Below are 26,460 nucleotides of genomic sequence, written 5' to 3'. Positions count from 1 at the left end.
CTGGTATGTTCCCTGAAGATAAGTGAGCTGTTTTATCAGGTCAAGCACACAGTACTGACAACCTCTCTATCATAGAGATCATGAAGATACAGGAGAAAACAACACTGGACAAGGATTTTGAGTTCAATTTGTTTCTTACATCCTGAATTAGATTGATGGCTCTTAATTCTGCTCTTGATAAGACCTATTCTTCTTCATGCAATGGTTCTTTCATCATATAATTAATTTATTATAGAAGTCTTCTTGCTAATAACAAATATTGACAGAACTGAGTATCAAAGGGTTTATTTGGATGAAGGTTAGCTGTATGAGGAGAGATGAGAGATGCTCCTTTGTTGGTGCTTTCCAGTGGGGATTTCACACTCCTCCATCTGTGTCTGTGGAATTTGCTCCCAGATGAGCTCCTGTCTTTTGAGAGTCTAATCTTCCACTTAGCAGCATCTCTAGCTTGCTTGGCTGAGAAAAAACCCCAAGCAACCATCTCTAAAATATGTACTGAGAGCAGTTATTTTTCCAGCACAGGCTTTAGTTACAATGGGCAGCCTAGAAAATTAATTGAAGTTAATAGCAAACATGACTTCAAAAAGAACTAGCTGTGCTAACCTAAATAGTTGCTATGGGCAAACATTTAGAATTGAAATAGCCTGATTCTGGTTTAGCTATAGATTCACAGTGAGATCAGCTGACATCTGATTTACTTTAGGAGTCTTGCTGACACCAAACAAGAGTGAGAAAAAAAAAATCTTAACCCCTCTCTGAGACAGACATGGGGTGAATGGTGGCCTCTGGAGAAGCCCAGGCAGATACCTCTTATATCTTTAGCTGAAGGGTGAAAATCAGCAGTCACTGCAAGGAGATTCTCAAACTATTCTGGGTAGACTTAAAGATAACTTTGCCGTCTCTCCTGGAGATGTGGGGCTGCTGGTTGTTCTGTCATAAGTGTTGTCTGGGACATTCTTGCAGCCAGCAGTGCCAGATGTTTGCAACTGCTGTCTCCTCCTCAGGATGTTCTTGTTGGCAGTTCTTTGACCAAGCTATTATTTTATGGTATATTTAGTTCTTTTTTATCTTTCCTCACTGTCAGTCTACACAGAACAATAATCATGTTTTCTTCTTTACCATAGCCTCCATATCCTCCTGTCATTCTAAAAATGCTTCTGTGATGTTAAATCTTTTCCAGTTATATGTTGAGAATTAATTCATTCTGACACAGCCATGAAAATCTGATTCAATTCCTTTTTTTGGTATCTCAGTCGCAGTCCTTGATCACAAACCAGCATGAGTCAGAATTTCCCAGGTTATTATTTCCTCAGAAAGGCTGACTGCAACCCCGTCTCCATATTCAATATCCTTTTTCTGACTGAGGTGGAGCAGAGCAGTGGAGGCTGCAGTCATTTTGTCTGCAGACCCGTCTATTGTTGTGGCATTTGAGGCCACAGGTGGAAAAGGCGACACCAGAGGATATCCCACAGAAGTTCTAGTGTTGCAGTTTCCCATCATTAGGGAGTTCAGTCCATGCTGGCTCTACAGCATAAAGAAGACTACAGAACCCATGAGGATTTATTACTCTGGAAATGAAGAAATCTTGGTTCACAGGTGGGGATGGGACACAGTGGCTTTATCAGCATATGCCAGGACATGAGAATTAGGTAATGGGTTTTTAAAACTATCCTATCTAAGCACTAGTGTGCTTAGATCTTCTGCCAAAGCAGACTGCCCTGAGATGTTTCACATGGATGGATTTGGAATCCTTTTGGATTCAACTATTTAAATTAGTAGCTTGTCTGAAGTTACTAAAAGTACATCAGAATGAAAAATAAATAGGAAATATTCTCTTTGGGGCCCTTATAATTCATTTATTGTCTCCAATACATTTTGTCTCTCAATGTTATGTATAGAGGCCAGGACTGCTTGGACTGCCTATTGAAGGGGTGGATTTTTGGTGGAATGCTGTCAGTCTGTTTTGCTGGGCTGGGCTGTGGCCAGGAGGAGTTTGGAGGGATGAGGAGGTTTCCCTTTCCTTACCCAGAGCCTCTGGCAGGAGGAAATCCTGCTTCCACTTGCCTTTGTACCTCTCCTTATTCTGAAGGCTGTGCTGTCAGCCAGCAGGAGCTGCAAGGGCTGCAGGAAGGAGCCGGAGAGACCCTTGAGCTGGCCCTGGGGGTTTGTCACTTCACAAATTCAATGTCCAGCTTGAGGGCTAAGGAGGCATTTCCATATGTTCTATTGATAGCTGCAGTTTCCTTTTGTGTTTCTCTTGGGTTCTTCAAATAGGGCACTGGTAGCTTTAGTACCCACTTGGGGTTTTTGTTTGCTTGTTTGTTTCCTACCAAGCTCTATGAATATTTTTTTTAACATGAAAAGAGAAAACCAATGCCCAGAGAGAGATAAGTCCACTATTTTTATGAGGGAAGAATATTTATCACGATTAATTTGTGCAGGAAAAGCAGCCAAGCACTGCCTGAAGCAGAAAGCCTTTACACACTGGTGTGAGTACATCGGATCAGTAACTAGAGATTAGCAGGGAGGGACAAAAAGCCATCCTTAGTTTTAGTGGTAAAGGATTCAGCTCCTGATTCAGGCTCAGATTACTCATTTTCCTGAGACATATCACACAAGTGCCTTTATTTTGCAGGATGGAGATACTGCTTTTCTCCCTGACAGGGGACTGTGGGTTTCAACTCCTCCGTGGTTTTGGACTCCTCACAAGCTAAAGTGGGCAAGCCAAGCTGCTGGTCTGACAGAAGTGTCCCATCTTGGTTTGATCTGTGTGCCTTGTGAGTGTGTTTCTGGCAGAGACCCAAGGTATTGTTTTATGATTTGATTTTATATTGTGTTGCATATGCCAAAGGCTGAGCTGGGCTGCTGCTGCCCTGCTGGACACAATGGTTATTGAAGCTTAGGTGGGTGAACTCAGTTTCCCCTAAAGCTTCCAAATAATTCTAGGCTTTATTGGTGAGGAGAATTAGGATAAGGTGCTGGCATGATGAGCAGAGTGGGTGGCCTTTGTGAGGCTCATCCATTATTAATCAGCCATGTAATTTTCCTTAAGTGGCAAGGTGAGATTGCTTTTGTTTTAGGTCCAATTGCATCTTCATGCTAGGAGCAGAGCTCAGTACCTTCTTGTCTGCAATACTGTGATTTACCTATCTGGGAGATGAGGATGTTGTAGGTTGGAGGTGCTGCCTGGGAGCTCGCTCGTGACACAGAGACACAATCAGATGCTGAATAAGCAAGAAATTAATTCCCCCTTCCCCTTCTTTCCCCATAAGAGATGGGTTTGTTTTCACTGGAGCTTTGCCTATGTAAAGGCTGCAGTGTGGAGCCAGTGTTTGCTGTCACACTTAACCTTTGGCATGTCAGAAAGCAGCTTATGATGGAGAGCAAAAGCCTTCTCTGATGGTAGTGGCTGAGCATGGAGGGGACCTGGGGGAGCCAACCAGCCCACCCTAAAAAACACAGGAAAACAAACTCCTTGAGACAACTGTAGGACACTGATTTAGTACAACCTAATAGTTGAGCATCAAATGCCTTATAATGGAGAACAATTCAGTATACTCCTGGCTAAAAACAGGGCGATAGCATAATAAACATAACCCTGTTGAACTCCAGGAAGTATAAATCACTTATAAATCAAAAGCATTATAAAAAAAATACCTATGATTCACTGCTGAACTCTGTTTTACAGTCTGAAAAATGCCATGTTTTGCTTTCATAAAGGCATTTCCCTTCATCAAAGTTGTTGCAATTAGAGGGAGTGGTAATGAGCCAGAAGGCAGCTGAGTGATGTTGCCTTTTGAGGATCTCTAGAGCTGCCATTTTTATAGCATGAATAGCGATGCTTGGTGCTGGCAGAGAAGCTCCCGTGGATCAGTGCTCCAGAAAGTGGAAATGTTGTGTTTTGTAATACACCCCCACTCCCCTAAACCTACCGTGTTGTTGAATTCCATCCACTTAAAACAGAGCCTATGTTTAACAATAATTTAAATCATTATCCTGCCTGTCAGCTCGGAGTTAAGGGGCTACGCGACTGCGATTCTCTGTTTAGAAACTGCCTGGAATAATAACTTTCAGATGTCTCAAATATGCACCACTTATCTATAACATCTAAATACAAATGTCTCCCCGCTGAGCAAGCCCAACACTGTTTACCTATCGTGTCCAAACCATTCCAGAAGGTTTGCTTGGCGTGGAGCGGAAGGCCTTATATCCGCAGCTCCGACAGCACTGTCAGTGTAATGTTTTTCAACTCCTCCTCACCCTTAGGTGATCGCAAAGAAAGAAATAGCCTAAGGCTGGGAGTGACAAGTGAAGAATGTCCCTGCGTGTGCACCGCCCTTCCCCCCCGCCACACTCCAAGGGTAAAAGTGCACTGGGAGGCAGCCCCGCGCCCCTGCAGACGGGGTGATGCTCACGCCTTGGGTCCCTGCCAGCTGCTGAGAGATGATCCAAATGCTGAATCCCGCGTGCCCCGGGCGCACTGGGGCCGAGCAGAGCCGAGGCGCTGTCGCCAGCTTGGGGGCCCGGGGCACTTTCTCGGCGTGCAGACCTCGGTGGGACCTGTCAAGTCTCATTGAGCATCAGGCTACGCAATTGGCTTGCGCCGTGTGCTCCCCCCAAGGCGCGGCGTCCCCGGCCGTGTGCCACAGCTGGGTGGCTCTGCCGTGCCGGCTGGGGGCACTCAGCGTGTCCCTCGGGGAGCTGTGGGGCGACGGGCTGTGCTGTGGGGCTGCCCCAGCAGCTCTTGAGCAGGGAAAACTGAAAATCCTTCCTTGCTTCACTATGTCTGACCTGTGGCTTAACATCGGCCAGCCCTTGGGACTTCTGGAGGCTCTCTCAGAGGCGTGGTGTGTCTCATGCCACCCACTTGGAAAGAGGGGAGCCCCACCTCCATAGCTGGCATTAGGTACCAAAGGCTTCTGCACAGTGCTCTGCAACCTAATGGGACAGACTACGTGGCTTCCAAATTTTCTAATGCATCCCGGAGATCCCCACATAGTACTTGGGCTTTGTTTTCCTTGCGCGCACAGGACACCCTTAGCTGGTGTGCACTGTCCTGATATGTGAATGAAGGTTAAATAAGGAGAAATCCGATGCTTTGAATTCATCTTTGCATCATCTTTGGTACCTAGGTGAAGTCTGAGTCACAGCTCTTGTTCATATATCAGGTCTATGATATCAGTATTCTTTCTGGGGCTTTTATCCTTTGCTCTCAGTTAACTCCTACATTACTGATGTTCAGCCGCTGCAGTGCTGCTGCTGGCCTCATGCTACACAACAGCAGGTTTTTTGAAATGAGCACTGAAGGCCACACTGTTTAGGAAACTGGACTGGTGAGGCTTGGTACCTGACGACTTTTCTTCATGCAGCACAGCTGCCTCCACACACATGAGTATTTAGGCCAGTTTACTTGCTTGGAATGCCCAAACTGTGTTTCTGTTCTTCCTTTATCTCATGGATATTATAAGGCAGATTCTTCCTGTTGTGGTTTCTCTGGATAGAAACGTGCACAGGCACGTGGCTTGGTGCCTGCTTAGCTTACTGGAGCTGCCTGTGCCACCTGCTGCTCCAGCACTGTGATGAAAGGGTAAAAGTTCTGCTTGGGGAGCTGGAGGCTCTGCCATGCTCAGGAAATGAGCTGCACTGAGGTCACTGTCCCTCTATTCATCCTCCCAGTCTGAATAGTTTGGGGCTCCCTCTTTGTGGGCCTGTCCCCACATAACACAAGCATCAGGTGGAGAATGGGAATGAGAACAGCATGCAGGATCCACGGGCTCTCCATCCACAAGCTGGCTCCTCCTGCATGCTCTTCCACTCCTCGGCAGGTCCTCACTGATGTTCCCATCATCACTCATGCCAGAGCTCCGGGGGCAAGTTCACACGGTAGAAAAATTTCATATATTTAATCCATTGCTCTTCTGTGTATCTGTGCTCCTGGAGCATGGCAGTGAAAAGCTACTTATGTCCTCTACACAGGACATCACATTTATTCAGTCATTCTCTGATACTTGTTTGCAGCTTGGCCATGGATGCAGAAAAATAATTTGCAGGCACTGGCACCACTTTTATGCTGTTTGTTACTCTAAATTCGCATGGGGTGTTTGCTACCTGGACAGAGAGGAGGCTGTGATAGCAATCCTGGCGTCTCAGATGTCTCCAGTGAGAGATGACCAGTGACGTGTTTCTTCCCGAGCAGCACCCCGAGGTGACACGACAGAATGACAGATGGTGTTGGGTTGCACGAGAAGCGTTGTTGGCGCAAGGGGTATAAACAGCAAGTGTGAGCCCACGTGATCTGGTCCAACCAGTCTCTGCAAGGAGCCATGGCTTGTTTCAGTTGCTGGGGGTGGGAATTGTTTGCTATAATAAGCTAAAGGTTCAAAGCTGAATTGAATCTCAGCTCCTCCAAAACCCCCGGTGCTCTCTGATCTGGTGTTTTGATTACTTGAACCCATTTTAAATGCTAGCTCAAGCGTCAAGCCCTCGCATTTCCATTTAGCTGTTCAAGGGAAACAATTTTAATAGCTACCCAGCTATTCATCAGGATTAGGTCCTCCTGGAGTAATTTGGATAGCATGAAAGCTAAGTGCAGTGTGATCTGAGCTTAACTTGGAAGGAACATCCAGAGGCACCAAGAAACATTTGCTTCTGTAACTGAAGTGCGCTCCTCAGCCCCCGCTCTTCATACCGCTGGCCATGTCCAGGACCAGAGGAGGAGGGGCTGGGGGACAGCCCACTCTCCTGTTATTCCTGGCCCCGAGAGAAACTGGGAGAAGCAGAAATATCAGCAGGAAGCATGCACTTTTAGAGCTCCTACCCACAAGCTGATGTGCACACAGAGGAGAAAAGGATCCGTGTGCTGGAGTGCTCACCCGGCTTCCCCACAGGGTGCATCTCTCCTGCCCTGGCACTGCAGCACAGAGCACAGTGGCCTCCCAGGAGACCTCTGGAATTCTAGGGGAGCAGGAGCAGTTAATTTGTTCTGTATTTATTGTCTAAGTTTAGATAGCTAGTATACTGCTCTGCAAAATGCTGAGAGAAAAAATTCCTTCTTCCACATTGTATGTTTCTTGGAGTGACCCTTGCTGAGCTGCCAGTGCCCAGCCAGGCAGCACTGAGCAGGGCTTCATGTTGGTGCTGAAGATGTTTTGCTGGTGGCTTCAAGACTTCGAATGCACATGGGTTTTCTGTATTGTCCACATATGCATCAAGAAGTTTTGCTTACTTAATCTCTTGTATGTAGTGGGAAAATGCTAGAAAATATTCTTTTAAAAAGTTAAAAGATTAGGTTGAATAGATTAGGGTTGTTTTTGTGCTGTTCTGCTGGCTGGCTTTTTCCTGTCCAGACTTCACCAAGATTTCTGTGAGAGGCTAAGGCACTAAAAAAATTGTTAACATTTAATGGCTGTGGTGGTGGGGACCTGTCAAAGGTGATGCTGGCTGCTTTCTGTGCAATCGCTAAGGTCTGAAAGTGGGAGCTGGAAATCCCTTAAGAATCTGGTCTCTATAAGCACTTTGACCCTTTGGATTGGCTGTGGAGGCTCCTGGGACAGCAAAATTTATGTAAGATGTTTTGCAGTGTCATCTTTTTTTTTTTTTTTTTTTTTTTTTCAGTATTGGGAAGTGTTGAGGCTGGATGGAGTTCAGCGGGTGAAGGGAATGGTTCTGTTGCATTTAAAAACTGCTGCTCTGTGTTCCTGAGGCTTGTTGGTTGCTTTACAAGGGGAGGCAGGAGAGCATCTGCTTTCTGTCTGGTAGGACAGTAACTATTTTATTCACAGAATGGTCTGAATTAAGATAAATTACTGAATCTTGCAGAAATGATGGTGAGACAAAACCTCTGACTAGCTGAAAATAATGGCTTTATGAAGCTCTCTCTAGAAATCTTTGCAGTGCTTTCTCTTCATATATATATATATATATATATATATATATATATATATATGTAAGTATTTATGTGTGTAAATGTAAAAACAAAGACACAAAATACTTGAAACACTGCATGAAGATTAGAAATCTTCCAGACTTTCACCATTTCCTTTAAAAATAAGGGGAAAATAATACATTAAATTGCTTGCACTTTTTCAGTTGTCTAGATTGTCTATAGTGAAATAACACAGTGCATCCAGCTGAAAAGGGAATTCACCTGGCACTGCAGATCACATGCAGACAGCAAGGAGGAATTGTTGAAAAGCTTCAGAGAATGATGAGATGAAGCTCTCCACTCTTTGCTGTCCACCTGGGCATTAAATCTCAGAAGAGATGCTGCACCTGAAAGGGACTGTCACTTGTCTCCATTGCTCAGTCCCTAAAAGGGAGGAGCTGGAACCTTCAGCATATACAGAAATTAAAAAAATAAGACAGCAGAATGGGCCTCATCTCAAGTTTATGTATTTTAAATACTTTGAGGATCTGAAAATGGAGAAGAGGAAATTTGTTGTTGTTTCTGTTGTCTTGGGACTGTTCTTCTGGTGCTGTGCTTAACGATGTTGCACAACATGCACAAGATGCAACTTCTGTGTAAGAGAAGTGTGGCAACTGTCTTGGACACTTAAATACCTCTTGATTCCTCCCCTTGGACATGCACTGGCATGTTCTTGTGGTTCTTTGCTTCTCCCCACCTCCCCAGGAAGAGATATGCCCAGCACTGCCAGGAGAGCCTGGACAGAGATGGAGCCACACAGAAATATTTAGGCTCCCCTCTGGGTGGCTTTTATGGCAGGAGCAAGTGTGAAGAAAAATATCTTACAGACTGTTTCCTCCCTTCACCCTACTCACCTTCAGGGTTGGGGTGAAACATTTTCAACTGAACACATGCAATACAAGGAGTGAAAATCAGAGCAGGACCCAGTGTGCTTGAATTTTAGGCATCTTAGAGTTTTGTAGATCATAACTACTCTATTTGCTTTTAAGATGGGCAGAAGATAACTCAGATGGGCCCCATAACTCTGCCTGCCAGCATGAAGTCCATCACCTGTTGTTAATTGAACTGCCAGGAGAACATTTAGGTATGGTCACAGTAGAGCTTCATATTGGGAAGCACACTGGTAGTGTTGCAGTATAGGATGGTAGATGCCCTTAATGAAGAAGCACTTAAAAGTTATGCCAAGTGTCTCCTTTGTCTGTTAGCATCATCTTCTCTGAGCAGGAATATGCTTACTGCTTTGTGTTTCTCTTTGGGGCGCTGAGAGATACCTGTGCTGAAAGCTGAGACTCAAGTCTGAGAATTTGAACCATCAGACACGAAGTCTCTGATGATTTTACTTAGCCACTGAATGGTGAAGACAAATTTGGCCCTTGTAGAAACTTCAAAGTGAAGAGCTGGCTGAGGAGGGAGAGCTGATCCCAGAAAAATAAAAAGCTGATCCTTCAAAAGCAGGAACTAAGAGTCCCCTGCAGCCCTGGGAAGGCTCACAGTTATGTTGAAAGCCTTTCATGCTCAGCCTCAGGAAGGCTGCTGAAACAGCAAGGACAGGATGGATTGTGACTGTCACTTGTGGATTGTCAGTGACTGACTGTACAGACTACAATAGATTTATTTAAAATTTCATAGGCTCTGTTTCCCATTTGAAACTACACAGATTTCCAGGAGAAGGTCAGCTGCTGGCCACCTGCTCCCCAGAGAAGTGCTTAAAAGGGCCTTTTCTCCCTTTTAACACCTAAAGCTTTTCAACGTTTAGCAAGGCAAGTGTGGGATCTGTCACTGAGGGCTCCAGGACCTCACTACTTGCAGACACCAGAGGGTATTCACGGCATCATAAGCTGCTTGCAGGGGAACTCAAGTCACAGATCACAGGGATTGAAAGACTTGCTGCAGGCTCTTTGTGGAGGATGAGGGACAGGAATAGAAACTGGGGAACCTGGCTTTCTGCCCCTTATTCTCAAGCACAATTACATCACACCCTGTTCACATGGTGTAGATGATGACTGTAGATATGGTGAGAGAGTAGTGGGAGGGGAGCTTTGGGTAGGGATGGGATCAGGAGGAATGAGAGGCAGAGAATGGGATGAGACAGAGGCAGATGATTGTGGGTATGGAGTGCAGAGAACCTTAACAGAAAAAGCAGAAGTAGAAACCCCACCAAATGGGCCATTACAGAAAACACTCATTTTGCTTCTTTCGGAGAATCCATATATTTTGTTAGAGCACCCTCATGGGACAACCTGCCCAGTGTTTGTCATCTGAAATCCTGTTATCTAACGTGTTTTTGGCTGTTAACATTTTCCAACCTATTGTGTATATAGCTTCTATTTTAACATTTTGGCAAACTGCTTCCTGGGAAAAGCCTGATCCCTCCACTGCTCCTCCAGGGTCCTATTGTCCGGGGTCTTATTTTTCCTTCCTGTTTCACATGAACGTGCAGAGCTTTGACAATTGCACTTTGTAATCTTGAAATGTGAATGCTTTCCAAGTCTGGAAGGAGTCTCTCCGTTTTTGAGATTGACCTTTGATTTCCAGTGACAGCCAGGATGGATTTCTGCAATTTTTCATGTTGCCTAGGGCCTGACATTGACTAATAGGACTGGATATTCAGCAGGAATGTCAGGAAACCTTCAGTGATGAGATTTATTCAGGCTGTCCATGCATAGTTTCAAAACTGTAGGGCTAAGTTCCTGTTTGGGGTGAAGAAAACAGTGTTACAACACGGGTGAACTTAGACCATTGCCCCTGCTTTCATTCCACACCCCTCCAGATCTGTCTGATCAAAAGCAAGCAGTCTGTTCTGCTTCAACTACTGCAGTAAGGACATGCAAAATCACATGGTTTTCTATTGAAGACTAGCAGCAATTCCATTGCATTTGCCTTTTGTTTATCTTTCTTAAGAAAACAGCAGATTCTGCTTAGTTTTACTGAAAGAGTCCATTGCTGACTGGAAATTACTATCTATAAAAAAATAAAAATGTAGCAAGATGTAGGTCACTGTGTTTGAGAAAGGTTTCTGCAGAGCTTCTGCACTGACTTAATGGGGGAATGTGTGTGGGAAACAACTCACAGGAACTGGGGCGCATCTCTAAAGGCAATTTTGCGTTCTGGTCAGCTCTTTTTGACCCACTGGGGTTGCTACCAATATCTTTGTGACCTGCTCCTTTTGCATCTGGGTGCTTGGGACGACATCAGAGACCGTCAGAGCTCTGCTGCAGGCACAGATTCCTCAGGGCATCCCAGGGGTTGGCTGTGCCACCGAAAAGGAAGGGTGCCAAGTGCCCGTGCCATGCACAGTGGGGGACTCTGCATGGTCCAGATTTGTCTTGGTGCAGCTTCATCTTTTCTAACAGAGCAGATGGGGGCTGCAGGGGAGAGGAGAGGGACTCTACAGTTTGTCAGAGATTTCTGAGGCCATCTGCAAATGTAGGTAAATGGAACAACTAGATCTTCATACAGAGCTTGTCCACAGAGCGCTGGTGATGCAGTAGGACCTGGTTACGTTGAGGTTCCTACTTTAAAATTCTTCATTCGGCTCTCTAGCTATCCCTGAGTGCAACCTCACATGACTAAAACAAAATTGATTTTTAATAGTTGATTCATTCTTTCCTCTCTTCCATATCTGGGACAGGGGGAGTGAATGAAATGGGTTTTTTTCTCCTGTTTGCCAGTTCGTGTTTTCATTTAACCAGCACTGGTTGCAACTAGGGGAGAGTTTGATTTGTATTTTTTTATAAGTGAAGCAGTATGTGAAAACAGTCTTTTTTTATGGTAAGTTTTGTAAAAAGACTATTACTGTTTTTTACAAAACACAAATTTTGATCTGACAGTATTGTTTCCAATACAGGAATATTGCTTTGAACCAGCCATTCACCCTCCTTTTTCCTTAAGGCACTGCAATGGATTTCACAGGAGTTGAAAATCACATTTCCATCAGTTTAAATACTCTCAGCAGCTATTAGGGGCCCTAACATGGCTCTTCCTTTGCACAGCAGCCAATGGGATGTGTGAGATATTAGTTTTCCCTTCTGTCCCCTTTATATTACCTGGCAGGCAGTGGGTGGGCTGCAGAATGCTCATCCAGGAGGGAAGGTGTCCTGACCTCCTTTCTTTACAAGCTCTGGTATTAGGCATCCTCCTGGCCTGGAGAGCACACCCACCCCAGGAACCAGCCCTGGAGGCTCCGTAGTCCCTTCAAGGAAGGTCACTATAAAGGATCAGCCAGCATTTATTTGGACATTTAAATGCCCCTTTGGGCCCCTTGGATCAGAAGCTCACCCTGCTTCAGGCAAAAGAAGAAACAAGCAGCTGCTTCTTCAACATTCAAAGCAATGTGAGAATTTAAAACCGATTTCAAAATAAAGACATTCATTTGGGCATAAACAGTCACCAAAGAAAGATCCTCAGAGAAATTTAGCTGCTGAATCCTTGACCTCTAAAGGACCCCTAAATATAGTATTGTATGCAATGTGCCTCTTCTTGTGGGTGAGATATTAAGAGCTTATTTATTTATTAGAAAGTGGTTTACAATGTAAGTAAATTAGAGAGTTCCAAGGCCCTCTCTCAGCTGCCAGATGCTCGGAGGATGTTTATGGCCATTGTAAATAATTTCATGGCTTAATACAAACACATTTTTAGAAATCAAGGGCTGATGACTGCATGTTTATAGTGCAGTTGAGGATTTATCAATTCCCTCAGAGTATGAGAAAGAAAACAAACAGTATTTCAGATATTTAAAAAAATCATAAGAAAGAAAAACCCCTAAGGTATCCTTCATTCACAGTGCTGTGGGCTCAAGTCTACATTGCCTTGGCGGAGCTCTCCCAAGTCTCATCAAGTCAGTGAGATCAGGAAATGCTCAGCATCCTTCAGGACCCAGCCCATGCATTCTGGACACTGTGAAGGCTGGGTTTCAACAGCACAGACAAGCTTTCCCTACTCTGAATTTGCAGATCACTTTGCTGCTGCTGAATGCCCTTTCCCAAGGTCAGCTTTAAATGACAGAAATCAGATGCTTCCCAGTCAGCAGAGCAGCAAGGTAGAGCAGTACGAAGAATTTTTTTTATGTTGTGGCTAAAAGGTAGTAAGGACTGAGCAGCCCCTCTGGGTACCACCAGAAGGGTGGCTCCAGAGGGAAACCTGCTTCCCAGACGTAAGACATAGAATGAAAATGGGGCTGGAGGGAATTTCCTTTTCGAGGCATGTGTGCAGCCAGGAATTAGAAATCGGCAAGGTGACGTCAGAGCGTATGTGGGATGCTTGGTAGGATTTTTGTGAAAAGTCTCAGTGCCTTGGGGAGGGATGGGCAGAAATGAAGTATTACAGATGCTTCATTTGAGCTTTAAGTCTATTTTCAGCCTTTGTGTGGATGGCAGCGGAGAGCCTGAAAATATCAGCAGAAGCTGTGGGCTGCTCGTGTCATGGTGCCTTGTGGTAGCTGCACGTTCCCGTGCTGTGCTCTCCATAGCAACATATTTTCAATGAAAAACCACAGAACCAGTTGAATAGTTATGAGCATTTACATTCCCATGTGCATGGGGAAAACTGATGATGCTGCTGAGCTGCTGCAAGGCAGAAATGGTCCTTGCTTTAAATTGCAGCTGAAGCTGTGCTTTCAGTCTAGGGATGAAATGAAGTTTGATGATGGGAAGTGCTTGGGCACATGAATTCACAGGTGCCTTGTTCTTTTTTGGGAAGAAGTGACCCTTTTTAAATTACCTAAGAAGTTTCAGGGGCAGGAGAGTGCCCTGGATCTACAACAGGGTAGAGTTAGATGGCTTGACACAATGAGGTTTGCCTGGGCTAATGGTGCCAATTAATTAAAGGCAATTAATTTAGGGCAAAGTACCTTTTTTTGCAGTTTTGAGAAAGCAGTCAATCCCAGTGCAGCACTGCCTCAGATCTGGCAGGCTGATGTTTGGGTGCTCTCATTGCAGCAGTGTCAATTTTTTGCAGTGAATGTTGTCTGGCACCATGCTGATCCTTTTCCTTGGTGGTGCTGGATTACCCAGCCTTGAATTCAGCTGTGGGGGCTGCAGTCTCCAGCAAAGCAGAAGTGTCTGTGCAGTGCAGGCAGACAAGGCACAGCTGTGGGCATGGCACTGGGATGGCCAGGGATGGTAAATGGATGGAGCCTCCAGGGCTCAGTGGCTAATCCTGGCCATGCCTGGTTTCCTTGTTCCTTGGATCATTCCCCTCCTGCCAGTTTCTGGGACCAGCAATATGCGTGCTGGTACTGGCTTTGAGGTGTTTTGGCAGGTACCACAGTGGCAGAGCGTACCCTGAGCGTGTGTGTAGCTGTTGTCAAAGGAGCTGGCTCCCAGGCTCTGCCTCCAGCTGCCCACGCAGCAGGCATGCTCAGCAGGATGGCAAACAGACACAGAGACAGTGACAGCATTTGACACGCCTTTGCTGAATGGCTGGGAGTGCTGGGGAACAAGGCTGCTGACCTGGAAAACAAGCCAAGATTAAGAAATGTCAAATTTCTGGGGAGAAGAGGGTTTCCCAGAGGCCTGAGAGGTGAAGAAAGTAGACTCTGGAGGTTACTTTGGGATGGCTAATTTCAAATAGACCGTGAACCCTGACATAGTGCTGGTGCCTCTGGAAAGAGTCACCCTGACACCCAGAGCTGGGACTCATCTCCCAAAACAGGGCTCTGGGGCATGGGCAACTGTTGACAGGATGACATAAATGTGGAGGTGACTCTCCTCCTGGGGACAGAGATGAAGGATGGTGTCTTCTAATCACAGCTTTTAGGGAGCGCCTGGCAGGGTTAATGTAGCAGTGGGCAGGGTGAGGCAGGCACACGAGCCACACTGTCCCTTTACCTTGCAGCCATAGGTGCTGCAGCTATCTGTGCCACAGCAATGCCACTGTGTGAGCAGCTTCTCCTATGGTTAAAAATTCTGGTAACCCCATAGGTGGTTTTTTTGTTGTAGATGTAAAATGAACCCAGCAGATATCCTGTTGTTTCCTTACTAAATTGTGTTTGTTTCATGTTGCTCACAAATACGAATTTTCAAGGTACCGCAAAACTCACTCGGGAAAGAATGGGCATTGCCTGAGCCCGTGAGATCACGGGCAACTGCAGCAGCTTTGACAGACCTGAGTGAAATGCTTCTGGCAGGACAAATCACTGAAATGCAGTGGGTAGCAAAGTTGTCATTTACCACCATTCCTGCAGATTTGGGCCATGGTGGCAGTCCCTGTTTGTTTCCATGCAGACAGGGCAGTTTTTCTGCTGTGGCAGCTCTTCCAGCTGCCATGCAGCTGACGAGACAGAGCCGATGTGGCAGAGCTGGAGGGCAGAGCCTGCAGCACGGGGTGACCCTCACCTCTCCCCAGCAGGACGCAGCATCTCAGATGCACTGTGCTGGCTGTCAGCAAGCCAGCAGACAGACAGCATTTCTGTTCTCAGTGCTGTCACTCTGTCCCCCTGCAGTTGAGTGAGTGTGCAGTGTGTTGGGTGTGGGGACAAGGCTGTAGCGACTTGGAGTCTTGGTAACTCAGGTGTCTCTCTGCCTTCTCCAGCAGTCCTGATGAGCCTCATGATTTCTCCATGCCAGTTTAGGGACCAAATGCTGTCCCCATTTTCCCCTAGATGCCAGGCCCCATTGGAGACGTTTGGATTGCCAAGAGCAGCCCATTTTCCTTGTTGGCAGCATGGAGCAGTGCATGTTCAGCACCGTGGCTTAGTGGAGGGAAGGATACTCAGCCAGGAGGGACTTCATGGACTTCACAATTCTTCAAAAGGGCTGTTAGCTCCAGGGTGGAGGGCTCAGATTGGCCTGGAGAAGCTGTGGAACCCATCCCAGCCAGGCCTGAGCCATCCCTGAGCAGGTGCAGTGTAACAGACCAGCAGGATGTTTGCAAAAATGAGCAGGGATGCAGAGCACTCTCAGTGTTTAATAGGAAGAACAAAGAGCTGACAGGGCATATAGGCAGCATCTTACCATCTCGCTCTGACCCTCTTCCCTGTGTTTATTGTACCCTCTCACTGTGTTAAGTCTAATAAGGGCCATAAACTCCCCTGGGATGAGACTTCCCATTTTTAACTGTCAGGCGCAAGGCACACCTAAGCCACCTTATAAATAATCTTTCTGAGCAGAGGGAAACTTGACCCTGGAGCATGAAGGGGTGGCTATGGCAACCACTGTCTGGGTGCTCTGTGTCTTCTGTGAATACAAAGCAAAGGGGCTGGGAACATGGCTTCTCCTGGGCTGGAGCAGAGTGTGTACAGCTTCCTGAGGCCCTTTCTGCATGTGGCCATCGACTTCTTCCTGAGCATTAAGTCATCTCCGTGCCTTATTGGGATTTCTTCTTTTTTTTTCCCTCTCCCCTCTCCCCCCCCCTTTTTTTTTCTCCTTTTGCATACTTTGATATGAAAAAAAGTTACAGAACAGAAATACAGCCAGTAGTAACCCCTTCTTCTCTGTTTTAGATACCAGGAGAATTTGAGCACATCCTCTGCTTTTTTTGCCTTCAGAAATGCTTTTACAGGTTTAGCTATGTGACTTCCCAGGACCGTACTATGGTGGGTGGGAATGGATGTTGATGTGAATTATCCAGGCTCTTGCTCTGATCACTGGACTACATCTGTGCTTGGAAACAAAGACATTTATAAAGTCCTACTTTTTCAGTGCCAGCAACGGTGGGACTGTACTGACCTCAGTAGGGAGAGGTCTTTTTGTTCTACTATCCAGGTCCCAGACAGACCTGGGATCAGTCCCAGATTTCTTTGAGCAAGGCATTACTGGTGTTGGTGATGACATTTCGGTCGATGTAAGCACATCAAACTGCAATTTTTATTACTATGTAGCAAAAGTTTGATAGCTCTCTACAACAGTTCAGAGTAGATGTAGTAAGGTTCACAATAATATTCTCACCAAATATTGCTTTAAATGTTGATGCTGAAGGAGGCAGAAGCTGAAGAGAAATGAGTCTGCTAATGGAATGAAAAATTCTTGAGTCTGAGAGAGTCATCCCTATGCTGGTTACCAGATTGGTTAACAGATTGAACCTGGACAAGGGGATGAATGATTTGTGGATGAAGTAGATCCTATGATCCGTACATTCAGATTATCTTTACTGATAGGCCAGGTGTTGAAGCTTTCCTCTGGGGTAGGTGAGAGTGAAGTTTGTCTTTTGCTTGTTAAGGAGTTGGCTGAAGCTCTGGTAGCAAGATTCAGCTCTTTAGTTCCTTTAGATCAGGGTATCAAAATAATTTTTAAAGAAATCCCAAGCATAATGGGCATTTGCCATGACAAAATATATGAAGAATTTGTAAAAGGTATGAGCTCTTCAGTTATGTACTTTGGTGTAAGTGAGCATGGACTCTTTCTCTGGTTCACCCATAGTTTTGTCCCACAGGGACAGTTAGAGTGGGGGATCTAGGCTTAGTTTCAGGAAATCTCCTTTGCTGTTCCCTCCACTGGCACAGAGCAAGGGGACGGATGGAAAGTGTAGTTCAGTGAAGAATTTTTTTTGTTCTGTGGAATGTAGTTTGTAAACCTTACCCTGTGCTCCTGGTTTGGGACTGCTGACATGCTTTTATGTACATCCGATTGCCTTCAGTGGGATATAAATACTTGTTTAGAGGAAGCGTATGTTGAAGTGCTGTTGTGACAGGGAACATGCCTAAACACATACAGAACTTTTCTGAATTGGTGCAGACAGCAGTAATTGTGCTATTTTAAAACAAGCTCATCAAACAAGGCCTTGATTTACTGCTTCCACACACAGCTGTGAGAGTGCATCCTGCAGACTCCACCAGCTCTGGAGTAGGAGTGGGGTGGATGGTGTGTAGTGGTTGTACTGTCATTTTGTACATTTGGAAAACAAGTCCGAAATTTTTTGAGAGCTCCTTCATGCTGGATTATGGGTGGAAATTCTCCAAGAAAGAGATATTAAAATGAGTTAAAAGAAACAAAATATTCTGGACAAGTAACACAATTTACATTCTTTAAGATATATGTTTGTTGGATCTTTATATGAGGAACCAGCTTGGAGGAGGAGAGATATCTGTAAATTTAGTTAGTCATGGTTGAAAAATTGAAATACTTTTGGCAAACTCTAGCTGTTTTCTTTCACTGTTTTCTAAATTCTATATTTCAATGTTGAGTCTTGAAATAACATTTTAATCTTGAAAAATCACTGGCAACAGTGATTTCCAAGCAAGCCTCAGGAACCAACTGGAGAACCTCTTAGTTCAATATTCATTTGCTTTTATAAAAGGAAGTAAGATAAACTGAACACTCTGCTTCAGGTTAGTCTGAAATACTGTATCTTCACAATTAATTTTTTTTTTCTTCAGGGAGGCTATGAAATGTTATGTATTATTACTGCATTTCACAGGCTGTATCTTTAGTAGAAAATGTGCTTTTAGCCCTGGTAGGTGAATTAGCAGCAAGATCTTTTTGATGTCCGGGCAGTTTATCATTTAGCAGTGCTTTTCTGAACCAAACTGGACTGCAGCCAGCCCAGGCTCCTGGGATTCCTAAGGAATTGAATCTTCCCCCAATGGCATTGAATCAGTTCAATGAGCAATGGTGCTGGGTAAAATGCCGGCTCTTGGAGAGACCCTGACAGGTACAAGGTGGCTGTTGCTGGGTTGAGTTCTTCCTCAGCTGTGGTTTGCAAAGCCATCAGTGATGGCAGGAACCTGACACTGGGAAATGTGGGGAGAAGCTGCAGAAGGAGCCATATCTCCATGGCTGCCTGAAGGCACAGGGATAAATGAAAGTTAGTGAAAAAGGATAGAAGCAGGAAGGGAGGATGATAAATGGGAAGGAGGCAGAAAGTGCTTGTTTTGGAGAAAATTGCTGTCAGGTGATTCAGGGGGTGAGGGAATGTGTCTGATGCAGCTTGGAAAATGGCTGTGAGCACTGAGATGCTATGGAAACGTTTGCACAGTAATATAAAGTTTGGAAATAGGGTTGTGGGAGGGTCCATAGCAATCTGAGGCAGAGCACATTGAGGTAGAGTTGTGGTGTTAACACTGCATGCAAGTGTGTTCTTACCTGCTGGCTGGGAAGGATAAATTTATCCTGAATGAAACTCAAATGTTTTGTTTGTAACACAGATGTTGCCAGTACCCTGCAGACTCTCTCTGAGCAACAGCTTTTGTGGAAAAGGAAACAAATGCATAACTGTAACACACACATGAAAGTTTGTTCTCTATAACCTACTGTAAGACTCTTTCAGAACATTCATATTTTCTAAGGAGGACAATAATTTATTTCAGTTTTATGAGGCTAGTTATGCTCTTTGTGCTGTTTTACGTGTGCAAATCAATTTGACATGCTTACATATGTTAGGCAGAATTGTATGAATATTTCTTAAAAACCAGACTGGTTCAGAGCACTTTATTAGATAATACATGCCCCAAAACTAGAATTTATTGGTCCATGTATAAGACTGAATGCTTTCATTCCTTAGATTTTATTGAAGAATGTGCTGATGATCAATTCAGTTACTAAGCTGGCCTGGGAACTGCAGTTTCTTACTCTGGCAAACAAACAGCCACAATTCTGTAAAGCTCAGAGATTTTTATTTTCCCTTTCTGAATATTTCAGCTTGGAAACTGGCAGCACATGAGCTCACATTCTTTTAGAATCCAGATAGTTTGTTTGGTTTTTTTCTGATTTGTTTTGCTATGATATTTTGTCTCTACTATTGGTACAACATTGACAACCCATGACAAGAAATCTGTGATAGTCACAGCAAACCAAGGGCATATTTGTGTTCTTAGAAAAGTACTCTGAACAGATCCCAAGGTTTTCCTGAGATTCATGTGGCAGGACACCAGCTGCCTGATGGTATAAAAGCACCATTACCTCAAAGCAGGATTTGGTGCTAAATGGCCACAGGAAGTCACCAGATCTGCACAATAAATTTATTAAACACCTAGCTGTTGGTAACAACTAAAGACTAGGTTTATTCTCTTCCATCCCATGTTTTATCACCTCTCCAAAACTGACTCATGCAAACCAAATAGTTTTAGTGCTCAATATCTCCAAAAATGCCTGTAAAGAAATGCTGATTTTTATCCAAGTAAATGCAAACACAAAGAGAAGATGAGTCCAGAGAGATGAACGTAAGCACTGTTGGTTACCACTCATTTCGGTTAAAGTGGCAGATGTTTGTAGCCTTGCAGTTGACTCCACAGGGTCAATGATCTTCTCTCTTTTGTAAACCAGCTTTAAAAAATGGTGACAATTTTTAGTGTAAATATGAATTATTTCTGCCCCGGAAGAACTTCAGCTTTGGACTCTTTGTAACCCTTCGCTTGTGCTTTGACTTCTGCCCCTTAGTTATTGTAGAAATTCTCTCAAATGCTTCCATCAATATGAGAAGAAACTTCTGAGTATCTCATCAGAAAGTTGACTAGGGCTGTGTTGGTCACAGGCAAACAAATGAACTTGGATGATTTAAATATCTGCCACTCCTGCAATGAAAATGTCTGATACGAAATACCAGGGGATTTGCCTTCCAGGTTGCAGTGGGCAAGAAGCCAATATTTGCATGTAGCAATTAACTCATGCTTTTACCTCATCAATGCCCATGAAATGTGTGTTTGCTCTCCACTGACTGTGTGATGATACCAAATTGGCATGTTGGGGAAGGACAAATTCTGCAACAGTGGTTTCCATGCTGGCCACTGGGATCTGTAGTGGATGAGAAGTCCCAAGTATGTTGATTTTTGAGGTGAAAAGAGCAACCTGCACACAGAAGCAGAGGAGCAGCAGATAGAGAATAATGCACTGATGAAGAATTAGGAAAGGAGAGGGTATACCATGGAAAATGGAGTGGTTTTGCTGTGCACTGAGCTAAACCCTAAGGGGGCTTCACTTAAGAGTTCTGCCAGAGGAGCCATCTATCCCTTTGGATTGCTCAGTCCATCCCACAGTTTTCAGTCTATAAAATAAGAACATTAATTCTACTTGCCTGCCACTCACCTCTTATATATCCTTTCTGTTTACATGGTGAGGAGTGTCTTCAGCTGCAGAGCCCAGCAGCTGGATTCTGATATTAGATGCAGTTTGCCCCAGAGCAGATTTTACTGTCTCTTAAAGAGCAGCCTGGCATCTTCCATAAATAGCTGGTACAAGTGGTATTGTCTGTTGGCTGTAGTTTTGCAAAGAGAGGAGTCAGAGCAGTGAGAACAAATGGGAGCACCTCCATTTGAAATGGGATATTTATATTGTCAATGAAGTAGTGAAATGCACATAGAAAGATATTGTGTAAGTAGATTTTAACTGATGTCCTTGATTTAATGTGGGTGTTTTCAATAAGGGATGGTTGATCAGAGGCAATAACTCAGGCAGTTTGATTTCTCAGTTGTTCATAAAGAGAAATGTATTTTGTAGAAGTGAATTCCTAAGTATATGGCAAAAAAGGTTTTTAGTCTGAATCATTCCTTTGAGGGATTTTAAACATTTGCCTCCCACATGCTACAATAATGCTCTGAAAGTGGTTTCATTGTATGGTCCGAGAAGCTGCATTCTGGCGCCTGATGGTTTATGAGAAATAAACACAATGGAGTGGTCTCGGGTTATATAAATTCACAATTTAACAGTACCAGCAGTAAGGGGAGAACCTGTGTGCAGCATCAGAGCAGAAGGACCCGTCTGGGAGCGTGGGTCTCTGCAGCATTATACTGAGCATGACAGATCCCAGTCTCCTCTCCAGACCTCACATGGAGAGTAAGAGTTTGTAGAAAAACAAATAGTTTTATAAGTATCTCCTCTCATAGGGCCAACAGGGAAAAGCAGTTTGGACATGTTGTGTGAGTGGAGCTTTACCTCTTAATGACCATGAGCAGGGCCTCCGCATTCTTCACTTCTCAGTTTTTCTCCTGTGTTTATTTTAAGTACAGATGATTCTCACTCTCCTGCTTGCCTAGCTCCTTCTGCTACAAAAAAACCCCAGTTAGGATACACATGGCAGAGACTGAGGGAGCCTAGAGCAAAGCATCCCCTGATGATGAGAATGTCTTTACACTGTGAGTACAGCAGGCTGCATGAAAATCTGCTTCCAGTCACCCATTAATTTGGGTGGATTTTGTGCTCGGGGCTACAGAATGGTCCTTCTCTTCCCAGACCCAGTCACAAATGCTTTTCTTCTTTCCACTGGAAGTGTTGCTGTGGGCTGGATGCCATACACATATCAGGCAAGCTGGCAAACAAAGGAGTTTGAGAACAGGTACTGCTCCTTGCCACTAGTTGCAGTGATCTCCATCCTTACTTTAGGAGGGAAAAATGAGAATATAAGTTGCTTCCATTTTACCATATTTTCAACCCTCAGTTACCTTAAAGTACATAGTAAGTTGAGCTATAAACAACATACAGAAATTGTTCTGACTTCTTCTGCACTGTAGCATGGCAGTCCCCCAGCCGTGCACATCAACTTGCCAAGACTAAGCCAGTTAGGGAGCAGTGACTGCCACAGCACAACACAAGGCAGCTGAGCTGGGATTAATAATGCACTCCTACAATGGGAGTTCGAGCCTGTGAGTGACAGAAGGTTTCCAGAAGCATGGGTTTATTTCTTGTCTTACGACTGGTTGCTTTCCCCAATTGCCCTTGAGTGCAATGCAGTTTTACAGCGTGGTGCATCTGCCTCATATTTCAAACACCTCTCTCTACAATGTCAAAATCCTGCCAAATGGACTGTTTTGTGCATAATTCAGCTGTAGACCATGGAGGAGACACTGCGAGATTACAGGTGTTGGAAGGGCAGCTGTCCTCCCTGGGTAACTCCTTGTGACAGGTAGAGCTGATGGTGGGAAAAAAAGAGCCTTCATCTGCGTTCCTGAGTGGGAATGGAGCCACTCGAATGTGGTGGGAATAATACACTATACATCCTTTTGCAGGTGCAGGTTTACGCAGAATATTCTTGACTTTGATGTGTCTTTTGGTAGCTAAGCACCCCTGAGGTTCCTTGGTCATAGTAATTAAACCATGAGCACCAGTACTCACTGAAAATACCATTTCCCAGTGAAGTGAGGGATTAGGAGAAGAGAATTGTGCTTGTGAAGAAGTAAAACGAAGAACAGAAGGAAAGAAAACAATGAGTCTTCACACAGAAAGGGAGGCATCACACCAGTAAATATCTGGCCTTACCAATTATTTACTCTTGGCTTAGTAGCTGAGGACAGAAATGTTCTCCAGATGCAAGGAGTCACGAGGCACTTCCTTGACTTCTCAGCATTTCCCTCTCCTGGGAGGGAGGGAGGATCATTAGAAATGGGATATGTTCTTAAGGTTCTCACAGAATGTCTGATTCCCCAAATGATAAGATATTTTTTGTAGCAGTAAGTCTCAAGGTTGATTTATTTATGCTAGGTGTTCCATAGCTCATTCTGGAGACCTCTGAAGAATTACAATTCATGGAGGTTGTAGGATTGCACCAATCTCAGGAAAATGATCAAGAGGAGGTCTGTGTCCCTTGAACTGCAGTTAAACACACTGAGTTTCTAGCATGTGTGTGTGTCCATGCTGAGTTTGCTCTGCTGTTTTAGACCCTTTACAGGTATATCAATACTGGCTGCTCATGACCTTGGAAAGTCAAGCCTTCAGGCAGTAACAGACAGTACTGAAAAAGAAAAAGATGAGGGAAATGATGATTTGACAGTCTGACAGCAACACATCCCCTTCAGGCTTGTGTGGAGCTGAGATGATCTATGCATGCTGGTGGTTAGAAATGCTTTTGTGTTGGGGTGTGCTTGCAGCTGTGTTCAATGTGCATGTATGTGATCTCCATAATAAATATGTATTCTACATATTAACATAACACATGTTTAAGGAAATAAATTATTTTGAGAAGACAGTATTTGGCAGTGGTTCAAAAGGAAGGTGGTAGTGAAATACTTCTGATCTGAGTGCAGTGATTACAGATGCATCTGTCTGCTCAGCAGCTCCTTGTAAAAGCTGTTTTAGAGTGTTACTGCAGTTGCATTGAGCTTGCACAAAGTGGGAAGCTCTTCCATGCCCTCTGAGCATGAAAATGGAAAGCTTTGAAGCCTCTCGTCTGAGAAAGATACTAAAAATTATTCTTCTGTGTAAGGAATCACCTGCTGCAAATCTAAATTTTGCAGATTAATCCCACTAAAGAGAAGAAAACAGAAGGTGGCTGGACTGCTCAAGTGCCCTTCATTTCTACTTAGATAAACTAATTACTCTGCCTTACTTTTTTTCTTACACAAAACTAGGAAAAAATACAAAGACATTTGTGAAGATAAGAATCCTTTCAATTCAGTGTCTCAGATTCTCCAATCTGAGCAGAAAATCTCAGAAGAGCAGAAAATCTGTATTTAGTTTCCACTAAATCCTTTCCGCTTTGGCTGTGTCTGTACTGCTACCAGAAACTTTAAGTCTCAAAATCCAGAAATAACATCATAACTGCACTTATGCAGAGCTCACCAAAACCTCTCTGGAAAGCTGCCTGGGCAGCCAACTCCACTGACCTGCTATGGTCAAGGCCAGCTTGCTGGTGGGTTAACGCTTGCCCTGGTGATTTGGGGACAGCTGTGGTCTTCACAAGTCCATCTATTCTCACCCAAGCAGATCTCTCACCAATAACTTTTCCCAAAGAAACACTGCCAACTGTCTTATACAAGAAATTTTATAACCTTGAATGTTTAATGAAGAGTGATTTCTAAAATCTTCAGGCTGAAGTCAGGTAGTCCATGGTAATGGGCTGTTGGACCCATTTTGTGTCTTACTGACTCTTCACATGAAGTCATTCAGTTTTTTTGATGTGCCCCCCAGATTTGCCTCTGTAAATATAAATGCTCCTGAACAAAGGAGTCTCTCCTTTGTAGGCATTAAAGATCACTTGTAAATGTTCTGCTGGGCTAAGGCTGTGTTATGGGCCACTCCAGCATAAAGAGCTTCATCTGTATTCAGCATGACTGGTTTGGTCTGTGTTTGAAAAGTGAGAACTGAAGCTTTAGAGGAAAAAAACAGCTAATTCCCGGGTATCTTCTTCTGAAAGAAAGTGGTCAAAGTCACCTTATTTATTCTACATTTCACCAGAACTGTTCTTTCACAGCCCTTGGCCATTATCAGTTATTCTGGGCAAATGGCATTCCACATTTCTTCCAACCCACCTACTACCCCAAAAGATGAATCCCACTTTTGTTTTGATTTATATTCAATGGGATTTCTTTTCCTTTGGCTGGATATTTTGTGATGCAGGCCAGCATCTCTTAGAGACTCATCTCTAAATTTTCACAAACATACTTCAGAAGCCAGTAAACTGCAATCCTTTCTCCCATGGCTATTTGCAAACACTAATGAACTAAGTGTCACAGTCACTTCTGTATGCTGGAGACATCTTATTCTTTAGGTGGCCATGCATCTGAGCTTCTGAGGGATTTAAATAAAGCAGTTGGATATGTAACCCTGGTTTGCTATCACTGCCATGTGTCTTGTCTGCAGAACTCCATCTCTCTTAACCTCTTTTCAGATGGAAAAAGATATTCTGTCCAGCAGCCAAAGGGAAATGCAAGCATCCTGGTGGAAAACAAGCTGTTTCAAAACCCTGGCTGCAAGCTACCCACACATCACAGTTGTCAGCCAGGCTGCACATGCATAGTTACAGGGAATAAAATAGAGAGGACCTTCTGTTCCTATTCAGAAAGGTCTCTATCCATTCACCTACACAAAAGGATTGTCATCAGCTGCCAGTATTAATTTGTTCTCCTATGTAGGTTTCTGGCTAGAGGAGGATAAAATAAGTCCAGTGCTATCCAGCAGGAGCACTTGGAATGCAAATGCTAGCCCATATATTTCAAAGCATTAATGCGACCCACTTCTAGATTACTTGGGGTAATTTCTGATTTTATTTATTCCTTCTTTTCTTCAATTAACTTCTGAGAGGCTGAAATATCAGTATACAGAAATCAAATACGCGAAACAAAGCCCATTTTTATTTTAGGATTCTGCTTCCCTTGTAATAGCAGTTTATTTAAAGAGGAGCCTGGAATAATCCAGTTTAAGCAAAGCAAAGAGCTCTACTGGAGCCAAACCTTGTGTGGGTGTGCTCTTGTCAGGGCTCCCAGAAGAGGAGGACAGGAAAGGCTGTTAGTCAGACCTCAGATATTGCAGGAGATGTTGGTTACTCAGTAGCTGGCATTATTCCTTGGCATACCAGTACGGAGCTACTACTCTGTTGTACTGGGAGAGAGTACATCCCATTGGGAAAATCCTAAGGTAACCTGATGTCCTACTCTTTGTTGTCATAAAGAAAATCCCAAGGATATGTGGCTGGAAGAGGTGTCCACTGTAAGGGCCTAGCATGTGCTTTAGGGCCAACTTTGCCTCTTCCTCTTGTTCCACCTTGTGCTGTGTTTGCAGCACGTCCCACGCTGGGGTCTGGAGTGTTGCTTTGTGTTGTGTGGGGTGGTGTCACCTGCTATGTGGACCTGGGCTCAAAGCCACAACAGACTTCAGTCCAATTGGGTTACAGCTTCTTACACCATCCCAAGAGTTTCCCATATACTCAATTTTCACACAAGTGAATGGCCTCCTCAT

General features: G+C 44.3%; 1 protein-coding gene across 1 annotated transcript in view; it reads left to right on the top strand.

The window, feature by feature from the left end:
- The window catches only part of NEURL1 (neuralized E3 ubiquitin protein ligase 1), a 142,303-nt gene that overhangs the window by 97,358 nt on the left and 18,485 nt on the right, over nt 1–26,460 (top strand). The gene's annotated exons all lie outside the window — the stretch shown is intronic.

This window comes from Chamaea fasciata, unplaced genomic scaffold, assembly GCF_029207755.1.
Source record: "Chamaea fasciata isolate MVZ Bird 193981 ecotype frontalis unplaced genomic scaffold, bChaFas1.0.hap1 SCAF_9, whole genome shotgun sequence".
NCBI classification, from domain to species: Eukaryota; Metazoa; Chordata; class Aves; order Passeriformes; family Sylviidae; genus Chamaea; species Chamaea fasciata.
The sequence above is the reverse complement of the archived record's forward strand: the minus strand, read 5'-3'. Positions and strand labels throughout refer to the sequence as shown.